Consider the following 12,477-nt stretch of genomic DNA (forward strand, 5'->3'; position numbering starts at 1 on the left):
GAGTGCGGGGTTCTTAGGACAGGAACTGTCCCCAGTAAAAATTGGTGGTGGTGGTGGCGATGATGATGATGATGATGATGATGATGATGATGACAGCAACAGCTACTACTACTGAGGTCTGTAATTTTAAGGCCAAGAGGAAATGGGGCGGTAGCCCACCATCTTCCCTTGGTGGACTTCCCTCTTCCAAATGGGTCCTCGAATTGAGAGTACTTTCTCCAGGGAGGCTTGGAAAGCCTCTGGCCGGGCGGGAAAGATTATAGAATGCCGGCATGAACTTGCCTGGGGAAGCCAGCACACCCGCCTCAGATGCAAAGAACATCTCTGTGGGCGTGCGGGAACCTCAGTCGCCACGCGCGGGGGCGGAGAGGGAGGAGCTGAGTCACCAGCTCTGGAAGTACCGCCTGGACCACGGGAGCGGGGGTGGGGGGCGCTCGCGTCACCCTCTACGTGTGGGCGTGATGCAAATGCAGCCCCGCGAGGGGCGGGTGCGGCGGGAGGGCGGGCTAGGGGACCCAGCCTGTCTAGGAGCGCGCGTGTGCGTCAAAGGCACCCTGGTGATGGATGCCCTGTGGCGCGTCCTGTGCAGACAGCCAGGACTTGAAGGGATTGGGGCGGGAGGATGGACTGCTGCAGGGGTGGCAGGGAAAGCCGGTCAGGACAGAGGCTGCAGGCAGGCGGAGGACTCCGCAGTGCTCTGCAGTGGTAGCACTGGGAAGGCGTTGTTGCGGCGACCAGGGTTCCCCTGGGTACCAAGAGATGAGGTCTTTTAAGTCTCTGAGGGATGCCCTAGTATTCCTTTCTCCCGCGGGACTCCCTTCCTTCCTGCTTAGCTGACTAAGAAAAAAAAGAGAGGAAGAAAAAGGGGGTGACAGAGAAAAAGGGGAGGGAAGGCTTTTTAGTTTACTTCTTGTCCTTAGCCAGAGTGAGACAATGCTTTCAGCGTCCACTCATTAAATCTTAGCAACCCTAGTGCTCTAGGCTTTAAAAGACCTAGTGCTCGAGTCAAGTTTTCAAGCTAAAGCTTTCATGGTTGAATTCATCAGGTTTTCTAAGGCCAATCCATTCCTTGGGGCTTTAGGCAGAGACCTGGAGTCTAAGTGGGACTTGACAATGGCTTAGAAAATAACGTGGTGCACCCCCCCCCCCATAAAGATGCATGTTAAAAAGCACTGCTGATTTCGTGCTACCTGATAGAAAATTAAAAATCCAATTCTTTTTTTTTTTTAAGACCACATTCTGGGAAGCCTATAGCAAAGCGTTTGACTGAGTGAGCTCAGATTTGTGGTATAAAAGGGGTGGTAGACCAGCGGGGAAGAACGAGGAGAGGGAGAAAAAGTAATTATCAAGAAACGTAGGCAAAGATCTGGCTTCCCATTTTTCCAAAGATGGACATTGGCCTCCAAGAACCTTACGGATGGACGGCATCCACCCTGCACGGAAAAAAAAAAAGGTGAAAAACAGCTCATGGCAGACTTCATTTTCTCACAGAGTTGTGTTCAGACAGTCCTGGAATCACAAGAAAATATGAAATAAACCCCTTCCTGAAAGACTGTTTTCTTATATTAAAAAAAAAAATGGAGACTTCCCCAGCCTTGTTTCTTTAAGGAAATCTGGTGTTCAGTGTCAACACATGCCGGCAATAGTCTTTTCCTGACACTCTAAGCTAAAAACAAATGTCATTAGCTGCTGTCTGGGGGAGGCAGAAGGGGACAAAGGGTCTGGAGGACATTTGGCAGCTTTGAGTGGTGTGGTGGAAAAATAAATCTACTTTCAGTGGCTTCATGACAGGGAAAGACGTTTCTCTGCCCTCACTGATAGATTAACCTAAAAGCTCCTAGGTAAAAATTGTCATTTTTCTATTGTATTTCCTAACTGTGGATGATGTAGTTTCCAACCTCAGGGAGATTACCAAAAAGATGTCACAATGTGCCACATGTCACGTGACCATCGGAAAACCCATTTTCTTACGACTAGGAATGTGAGCACCTATTCTGGGAAACATGTTCAATGACATGTTTTATGAACAAAGGCATCCGGTTTGTCAGTGTGTCATCCTGGCCAGCTCACTCCTGTTGCTCGTATTACCACACCCAATGGTAGATTTCTTGGGATGGAGAAAGTGAAAATGCTCTCTGGAGTCTATGCCGTTGCACTGGGGGAGAAACCAAGACCCACCGGTGTGTTTTCCTGGTCCCTTGGTTGTTGGGGTTTCTATCTGAGGCAGGTTTAGAGAGCACTTGTCTGTTTAAACTCATCCTTTAGATTAGGTCTGTTTGCAAGCGTAAGAGAGGCAGGTCTCTTCCCTCTCCCACTGGCCAGCTATACACAGTTTTCACATCCCACTACATCATCATCATCATCATCATCATCATCATCATCATCACTTTAATTTTTTTCTTTACAATTGAGAATCCAACATAAAATTTTGCAGCAGATGGAATTAGAAGGGTCTTTCTTGAGACTGGCTAAAAGGAAAAAGAGGATGAGATTACTAGCTAACTCTTGCTAGAAATATCTGAATGATATATGAAGACGCCAATTGGCTCTTATCACACACACTCCCTCTGCAATGAGGGACAGTAAGTAATCACTGCATATTGTGGCAGCTTACCTGGGATTACGTGATCATGGTGCCACACCCAGCCATTCATGTGGTTCTAATGCCTGAGGTCAAGGAACCTCTACACCCAGAACACACTGAGGTTCTATTATTCACAGAGGTGCTAGTGGCAGAAGGGACAAGGCAGCTCCTCCCTCGTCTTTTTATAAGGCACAAAATCCCACTTGTTATAGCAGCATCCTTACACTTTCCTCACTTCCCATAAGGCCCAAATTGGTAATATAATCATTCTGGAAATTAAATTTCAAATATGAATTGGGGGCAGCATCTGACTGAAGCAGGTGCATTTACATTAAAACATTGCTTGCTGTTTATATAAAAGTTTTAAAATGATCTCAGATGTATTTTTATTTGATAAATCCAGCCAATCTTATTATAAAGCTCATTAATTTCACCACTTAAAACAAATGAAATAAGAGGAGCTGGCTTGAAGGCCTAGTTAACAATACCACTTGATGTGCAATCATGAGGTGCTGGGTTTGGATCTTTGTAAGAGGCTTGGTGTGGTGATTTGCATGGATAAAGCCAGCACTGGGGAATTCGAGGCAGGGGAATCCTTAGAGTTCACTGGCCAGCCAGCCTAGCTGAAGTCCTGAGCTTCAGGCTCAGTGAGAGACTTTGTGTCAAAAGTAAGGTGGTGAGGTATTGAAGGAGACACATAATGTCGACCACTAACTAACTAACTAACTAACTAACTAACTAACTAACTAACTAACTAACTAACAACTAATTAGCTCTCTCCCTACTCCCTTCTCACACACATACATCCATACACACACATGTCTGTGCATGCACATACCCACACCAAATGCACGCGCATGCACACACACACACACACACACACACACACACACACACACACACACACACACACAAAGAGAAAAAGGAAAGAAAGAAACAAAAATTTTCTCTTCACTAAACTTCAAAGAGAAGACTAGGGAGAGGCTGTTGCTTTGTCTCATACCCCGAGTGCAAGAAATGCTGTTAGGTGTTCCCACCACAGGAGAGAGAAATCGCATGACCATGACCAGTTTCTTAACCTTTGCTGGTCTTTCACTTCTGCTGGGAAAGATGAGTTTAAGCTTTTAGGGTTGTGTGTGATGATATATGAAATGGTACTAGCATGCTATTCATAGGCAGGCTCTGCAATTCCAAAGATGTCTATCCTGCTTTGTATGATGACTTTTTAAAAAAACAAAACAAAACAAAACAAAACAAAAACCTTTTCTTCTCATGTCATGCTTGTAAAAGGAAGAGGATTCCTTTTTAACGAATGAGTCTCTGTTTCTCGGCATTAAAATTTACTCTTAGAAATAACCAAATATTTCTGGAGAGTCTAGGGGATTTAGCTGTGTAGTTTACAACTGCCCTGTTCTCAAAGAAAGCCCATTTCTGGAATGGGAATGCCCTGGGCCTGCGTCTTGAATTACCCACCTAGGCAGGCACGAAGGGCATCACATTTAGAAGGGCTCCTTGTGCTTTAGTTAGTTAGTTGCCGTCCTATTACCTCTTAAAATTCTGTAAGCAAGGGACTCTATGCTTTCTTTTTGGTTCTGGAAATGCTAATTATACAATGCACATGCTAGCTATGCAATGCATATGCATACACAGAGTGTGCACAGAGACCAGACCTGGTGTGCATATTTAGTGTTTATTATGACCCAAGCTTGTTACTGCTCAGAGATCTTGTGGGGTTTTTTTTCCCCAGACTGAAAAACACCAGCAGACACCTAATTCCATGTTTGTCCTGTTGCACTGTCCCTGTCCCTCCCCTCACCTGGCTTTAAGCATCCAGTGTGTGTCAGTGCTGCATGAACACTGGGAGCGCTGTCCCAACATCTCCTTGAGATCCCCAACATTGTCCCCGTGACTGTAGAGCTAGTGAAGGTTTAAGTTCCAGGGGTGCCTTTACAGGGACACAGCGGCTTGTTTGTACGATCCTTTCTTCTCCAATATTTAGGTTTGAACACCTACAAAAAGCTATGTTGGAGGGTTGAAACTTTTCCCAAGAAAAGCACCCGAGATTTTTTTGTTTTTTTTTTTTCTTTTCTTTAAATTAGTCATCAGGGTCATGTGGCCGGAGAGCCTCTGCTGCAGGGAACACAGCCAAACACTTTGGCAGTTCATGGACTGGGTGACCTATTTTGTCATTTCAAGCTCTGCCTATCCTCTTTACAAGCATTTTCCCCACCCCATGCCCCCCAATACTAAGAATTGAACCTAGGACCCCGTGCACGCCAGGCAAACACTCTACCATTGAGCTACGCTTCCAATTCCGAAGTTGTTCGTTTTAACAGCTCTAAGCATGCCCTTATGTCATTTTCTTTACTTCCGAGTATGTGCACTTAAGAGACGTTCTAGTGACTCTGCCATCCTTCTGGTCAGTTTTCAGCACATGACTACATGCTCTAGTTAATACACATTAGACACATCACTGGATGCACTGAACACGGAAGTAATTTAAGCATAAAGATCACTAACTTTGAAATATTCAGTTTTAATATGCTCCTTGGGTTTCCTGCTGGCTACTCAACGGGTGGGGTGGGGCAGAGGGGGGTGGGAAATGGAGACCCATGAAAGCATCAGTTCTCTGTTTCTGTTCCTACTTCCTTTGTAGAGTGTCAGCCTTTTCAAAGACTCCTCACTACTTCTTGGAGTCCTCAGCCTCCGCCTTGGCTCCCTGTGGCTCTTGTTCCCTGTAGTCACAGTGATGTATTACCTCCCAGCCTGCCTTCACTGCCTAGAATGTCTTGGCCTCTGTGCGGTATTAATAGAACCTGCTGATGTTACCGTGAGCTCTTACTGTCCTTGGGGAGATTGGAGAATGAGCGAGAAAGCATGGGAGCTGAAGAGAGGACACTTCAAGGGACACAGTGTTCTGTACTCGCTGTCAATTGTCTCCTTTGATGCGGCCCCATTATCTCAGGATTGTAGAGAGTACCACACAAGTTTCCTTTCAATTAGGAAGAGCTGGTTTCTAGGAGACCTCATAATTTTCCCCCTTCTAGACATGCTTAGAGTTATCAGAGAACTGAGATGACTCATTAGAAGTCAATTTTTTTTTGCGTAGTGAATAATTATAAGTAGCATAAATGTCCATCAGAGGCTGATCAGATCAATTGGGTCACCCAAATCACAAAGTGCTGTACAGCCTTTGAAATGAATGAGAGGCAGATACTAACAGGAAACACTATTGGATACATATTAACATTAAAAATTTACTAAGTTTTGACCAGAAGATACAGTATGCTTTTATTTAAGAGAAACTGCCGAGATACATTTAAAAGTATGGGAGAATAAAGTCCAAACTGGCATCTTTGGGGAGTAAGTTAGAAAAGATCTGTACATGCACACACACACACACACACACACACACACACACACACACACACACACACGACTGAGAGGAGGGGATATTTTTGCCTACCTCCCTTGAGCTAAAAGTCTGGGTTGCTGCAGAGACTCCCATAGCATTATATACTATTGCTCCTGACATTTATCCCCCACCCAAAGGGGTGGGAGGTTAAGTCCCTATTGCTAAAGACACCATGCATGTCAGGCACAGGACACCACCTGAAATGGACCTGAACGACCCCTCCCTGAAGACTCATGGTGCCAGAAGGTTCCATGCAAGCTTCCAAAGGAGGGAAGGAACCGACAGTCCCACCAAACTATGATGCCTGTGGACCCCAGCAGTGACCAGCATGGCACAGTAACCCTACTGGTGCAGTAGCAGCACTCATACTTTGGTGGTAACCAACAGCTCTCTGGCTTAAGACCTACTCAAGAAGAGGAAACTCATGCCTAGTACTCGAAGCCTAGCCAGACTTTCAGTTGAGTCTTCGTGTTTGCTTGTTTGTTTGTTTCTTGTCATTGAGCGTTCGTTGCGGAGCTTTCAGCATTTTATTATTATTTTCAGATACCAGTCCTTTATCCGTTGTATAGATACTTTGTGTTCTCTCAACTGTCTCTTGCAAAGCACAAAACATTTTCTTTGGAATAACAAACAAGCTCGTATTGAAACCTCAGCTGGGAACCTGTACTTGATGGCAGAATCCACAAGTGGTGTTTGCGAGGGCCGTGATGTTTTTTTGATGCTCCCACACCCAAACCGCGAACCTTCTGGGTCCAAGCCTCTAAGAGCATATAGTCTAAAGAACCAGTCAGGTGCTTTACCAAACGCAGTGGGAACACCAGAAAAACAGGAAATGAGATCTGAATAGTAAAATAAAACTACCTCCTCCCACAAAATAAAAATGAAATGGCAACTGCCTTCATTCACAGAGCTTTTTACTTAAGCTGTGCTAGGGAAAATGAATAAAAATCAAAGAGGTTTTCAGTATTTTTAAAGAAGCTTTAATCCTTTCTCTACAATTCAAATACTTCTAGGCTCTCCTTACTCTGTGCCAGTGCATCAGAAGAAGGCACACTTTCTAATGGGCACACTTAATTACTAGGGACCTGCCAGTGCCTGGGATTTTTTTTTTCTGTAGTGTTCTGAAGATTATCCATTCAATTCAAATACATAAGGAAGAGGTCTTGAAAGACCAGAACAGATCTCTTGGTGATCAGAGTAGCTATTATTGACAGCTTCCTGCATAACTCACTCTTTAGCTGTGTCTAGGGCGTGGGCTTTGTTGGTCTGCATGGCTCTGTTACACCAGTTGCTGATGTATCCTCGGGGTTAGGAGCCCTCAGGGGCTGCAGCAACAGAACAGCGCAGATGGGCAGCGCTGGGCAACGGCTTGCCTTCAGACATTTCTCAGCATCCTCTTCCAAGCCTGGCTGCATCAGGGTGATAAATCCTGGTATTGAAATGGTGTGCCCTAGCTGCTGCTACTGGGCTGTTTTCTGAAAGGGGGGAAAATCTTTGATGTGTAAAAGGCTCCTCCTTCAAAGACGGAATCCCATCCCAGGGTTAGTAATAACCACATGAGAATAGCAGGCATTTTCCTACGGCTCTGCTTTGATGCTGGAGTCTGCTTCACTCAGGGAGTACTGGATTTCCTTGAGGATCCTGTATGACTCATCAGATCCCGCATCTGGTTATCCTTGTCCATGCTGCCTCTGTTCATCTCACACAGGACTCTAAGTCACAAATAGCATTTTCACAATTAAAAAATTTAAAAATTTGTATGTATGTATGTGTGTGTATGTATGTATGTATGTATGTATGCATGCATGCATGCATGCATGGGAGTGTTTTGCCTGCATGTATGTGTACCACATGTGTGCCTGGTGCCTGCTGAGGACACAAGAGGCTGTCAGATCCCCTTGGGACTGAGTTTACAGGTGATTGTGAGCTACCACATGGATGCTGGGAGCTAAACTTGGGTCATCTGTAAGAACAAGTACTCTTAAGCACTGACCCACCTCTCAAGTTCCGAACATTTCCAAGTGAAGTCCGACTTGCCAATTGGCTTTCAAGGACCACGCTCCCTAGTGTTGTGTCTAAAAAGTCATTGCCAAACTCAAGGCCAGTTAGATTTTTATGCTTCGAGAAATTTTGTAGTTCTGTGTTCATATTTATGTCTACGACCCATTTCAGTCCATTTTTGTAAACTCTCTATCTAGATTATCTTTTGCATGACAATGTCTGATGGTCTAATATTATTTACTAAAAAACTTATCTTGGGAGCTCTCTAGTTTGTCTGTCAGTCTAGGTATCCAGATTTTTTTTCTGATGCTCTACTGTCATGATTTTTGTAGCTTTTATTGTAAAAATCTTGAAGTCAAGTAGAATGTACTCTCTGACTTTGCTCTTTTTAAAAATTATTTCTTTCAATATTTTTTAGATTGTAGTGTAATTATGATAATTTTCCTCCCTCCAACCTCTCCAATGTGCATGTGTGTGTGTGTGTGTGTGTGTGTGTGTGTGTGTGTCTGTGTCTGTGTCTGTGTGTGTGTGTGTGTATACCCATTCTTGTTTGCTTTCAAAGTCATGGCCTCTGGGCTCAGGGATCATTGCAGAAGAGGAGGCAGAAACACTGTAAGAGCCAGAGGCTCGGGGAGTTGGCTGTGAGATTGCGTGTCTGAGGAATGTCAGAAGCTACATCCATCATGTCTCACCAACATGGCTGCCCAGACCTGAGCAAACAACAAGAGCAATAGATAATGACTTTGCTTTTTAATGCTCTATGTTGACATTTGGCTTCCTATAGGACTTTAGAACCAGTTTGCTGACGTCTTAAGAATAGTTGATGGTGTAATGAGTAGGTCATATTGACTACACAAAGTCAGAAAGAGTGGATACAGGAGACTATTGAATCCTCTCATTTGTGAAGAGGGTTAATATTTTTAAACTCTACTTTCTATTTTTTGTTATTGGTATGAAGAAACATAGTTAAATCTCCCATTGGCCTTGTGCCCCACAACCTTTATAAATTTATCTATTAGTTCTGATAGGTCCCTCCCCTTGTAAATTCCTCAATATCTTATGTACAATGATTATTTGTAATTAGAGATAACTGGCTTTATCTCTTTCAATCTGCAGGCTTTTTACTTCTTTTTCTTGTCTTATTGTATAGTGTAGGATCTTCAGTATAATGTTGAATAGAAACGGAAAGAGTAAATTTTCTTTTTTGCTCTTGATCTTAGAGAGAAGCGCTTGCTATTTCATATTGATTATGATGTGAACCACTAGAATTTATATGGTTTTCTTGCTATCAGAGTTGAAATGCTTCCTTTGTTTTCTAAGTTGCTGAAATTCTTTAATGAATGCATGTATAATTTATCTGATTCCTCTCATCCTCTTATGTCCTTAGAGACCTAGACTATTATGGTTTTTAGTTTCTTCTGACTTAGCTTTGCTGTGTGATGTTTTAAAAAAAGAAATCAATGTTATCCAGGCTTTTGCTAGACTTCCTGAATAGTTATTTGTCATCACAGTGTTGTTGTTGTTGTTGTTTATTTGTTTTATGACTCCTCAGTTGTTACATTCAATTGTATTTCTTTTGTCACATTTAATATTCAGGTAGATTTTTATAGAGATTCTGAAGACTTTGCCATGTCAAGTGGAATTACCCAGAGCTCCTTAAAAAATACAAAAATTATCTTGCAGATCTTCTTGTTTCATTAGAAAGATGCCCATTACCACACACAAGTGTTTAAAAACTGATTCTTGCTTCTCATTGTCAACTGAACCAAATCCTGACAAATTATCAGGGCATTGTTGACTAGACAGGATGACACATATGTCTAATTAATTTTTAAACCTGCTGAGTTTATAGAAATAAATTCCAACAGAAACAAAGATGCTGATGAAAATGAATTATTCTTAGGTTAGTTTCATCTTTCCTGGCTATTAAATGATTTATGAGTTTACAATCAAAAGATAAACACATCATTATTTGCCATTTGAGGGCAACTGCCTTAATTCTTTTAACTCCTGGGTTTTATTCAGTCATTGTGACATATCTGTTTGTCTCACATTCATTTTTCAGAATGTAGGAAACAGCCTATTCGAGTCCTCAAGATTATTTTAGGGAGTGGTTTTATGATGCACATATTGGTATGGTTTACTTAAAGGCTTTTCTAATACCCAGAACTTCATACACCTGGAGTTAAGCACCATGTGTTTGTTGAGCACTGGGCAACTTCTTTCCCTGGATTCCACCCAATGCGACTTTTCCCTAATTACCAATCTCTCTTTTTCCAATACAAAGAATCTCATCTTGATTTTTTAAAATTCTTCTTTGAACTGTATCTGCCTTTCTTACTCTGGAAAAAGAAAGCTATCACTTTGGACAGAGCAGGCACCAATTGGCCATCATGCTGCCACCTACACCATTGTTCTGCAAGCCAGCCACAGAACGTGTCAGGGATTTGCCTTTGCCCAAGCTAATCTGTGCGTTGGCAGGGGGTAGGTGCTCTGTTCTATAGTAATTTTGCCTGGATTTTCACCAAGGGGAACACTGGGGCCTCTCGTTCTCTTGGTTAATGGTTGGGTCCTTCCCGCCTACCCAGAGGTCATAACTATATGAAAGTAAATGGAATCACATAGTGCCCTGAGAGGTTAACTTTGTGTGAAAAATTGACAAGGCCTTGGGATGCTAAAGTATTTGGTTAAATGTTGTTTGGGCATGTGTCTTTGCTATTTCTACATTCAGTCATCATTTAGATCCATAGACTTAAATAAGGTCGAATATACTTCATAACGAAGACAGACCTTATTTGACAGATTGGGTAAAAAAGTTGAAAAAGAAACATCTTCATGTGTGATTGTCCTATGGTGAGGCGTTTGCTCTTCCACTTTTGGAGTCAGACTTGGATTAGAACTAGAATATTCTACATCATGGGTCTATAGTTCCCAGAGTCCATAATTGTGTAAACCAACTGATGGCACTAAATCACCTTTCTGTTCATGCTTGTATCTCATATCTTCTTTTAATTCTATTTCTCTGGCCAGTACTCACTTCTTGAGCACAGGATCAGAACTGGTGACTACTTTTTAATATGATCTTTTAAGTTCTCTTACACTTAAAAAGTATTGTCATGCAGTGTTTCCTGTGGGTTTTCTGGGCATGGTGGGGGGTGGGGGGTGGAGGTGGCAATTATTCTGTGTTGCTTCCAGAAGAGACTCTAGAGCCGTGGTTCTCAACCTTTCCAATGCTGAAACCCTTTAGTACAGCTCTTCATATCACGGTAACTCCCCCCCACACACACACCATAAAATTATTTTTGTTGCTACTTCATAACTCTGATACACAGGGTATCTGATGTGTGGCCTCCCAAGGGGTCGAGACCCACAGAGTGAGAACTGCTGATGTAGAGTCACCATTTAGGTACTCACTGTGACCCACAAGTTTGAGGATGTGATTAGTTTCCTGTCAACTGAAACTGCTCTAAGGATAACTCAGAAAGGAAGAAACCAGAAGGCTCCGAGAGAGTGATGTAGGGCTGAAGAGAGGGTACCATCCTGTGTGCCTTTTTTTTTATCTCCATGTGGAGTGCTGATAATGACTGCCCAGCCTTTATCTATGGATGCAGGTGGTGTTACTGTTGGGCAGGACCCTCCTCTTTCATTGATAAATTCGTTACAGCTAATTGTGTTCCCACACGTTCATTATTGTGAATCTGAATACATAATGATAGTGGGTCCTTTGGGGTATGGATGTGTGCAGAAGAAGATTAGATTGTAGTTAGAGACAGTAACTTAAAAAATATATATAAAACAAACAAAGCCATATACAGGTTAATATCAACTTCCCAGCAGGCCCAAGGAGTAAAGCTTATGATTCATGTAATTAAATTTAAAACTTGCATATCTAAGCCAAGATTAAAGAGTGCTTTGCAATGGATAACTAATTTATTTCATCATAATTTTTGATGGGGGAGGCATTCTGCTCCCTCTTGTTATTACCATATTATATCTTATTATCTTATTATTACTTCGCTGATTGGTTGATCGCTATATCAGACGTTTGGTGTGACATAAAATCTGTTTAATGAGACTCCCAAATAAGACGGAAAATTACTGTTCATATCATACCTCATCTGATACATTAAAAAAAAGTCATTACATGATTTTGAAATTAGTTATCATGGAGCTTACATATCAAAGCATAAAACTATCTTTCTATAAAATTAAAGTGTGTGTGTGTGTGTGTGTGTGTGTATGCATCTTTATCCTTGCCAACACTGATGAGTTGTGACATCTTCACTCAGAAAGTAACAGCGCATCTAACTGTCTTTCCCAGGGTCTCCTGGTCACGCGGCTCTTCTGCTTGGAAGGGTGACTTCTCGCACTCTCAGGAGAGCTAACCACAGATTTTCAATCCGGCTGACACATGACAACACAGAACTCTCTTTATAACATTTTGTCCTGTCTCTTTGACTGACAGCATTGGGAAGTG

The 12,477-nt window shown here is 42.5% G+C and overlaps 1 protein-coding gene across 1 annotated transcript in view; it reads left to right on the forward strand.

Annotated features, from left to right (window-relative positions):
- SV2C (synaptic vesicle glycoprotein 2C) overlaps positions 1-12,477 on the forward strand; it is a 145,744-nt gene that overhangs the window by 943 nt on the left and 132,324 nt on the right. The gene's annotated exons all lie outside the window — the stretch shown is intronic.

This window comes from Acomys minous, assembly GCF_964271855.1.
Source record: "Acomys minous genome assembly, chromosome: 11".
In the NCBI taxonomy this organism is placed as follows: Eukaryota; Metazoa; Chordata; class Mammalia; order Rodentia; family Muridae; genus Acomys; species Acomys minous.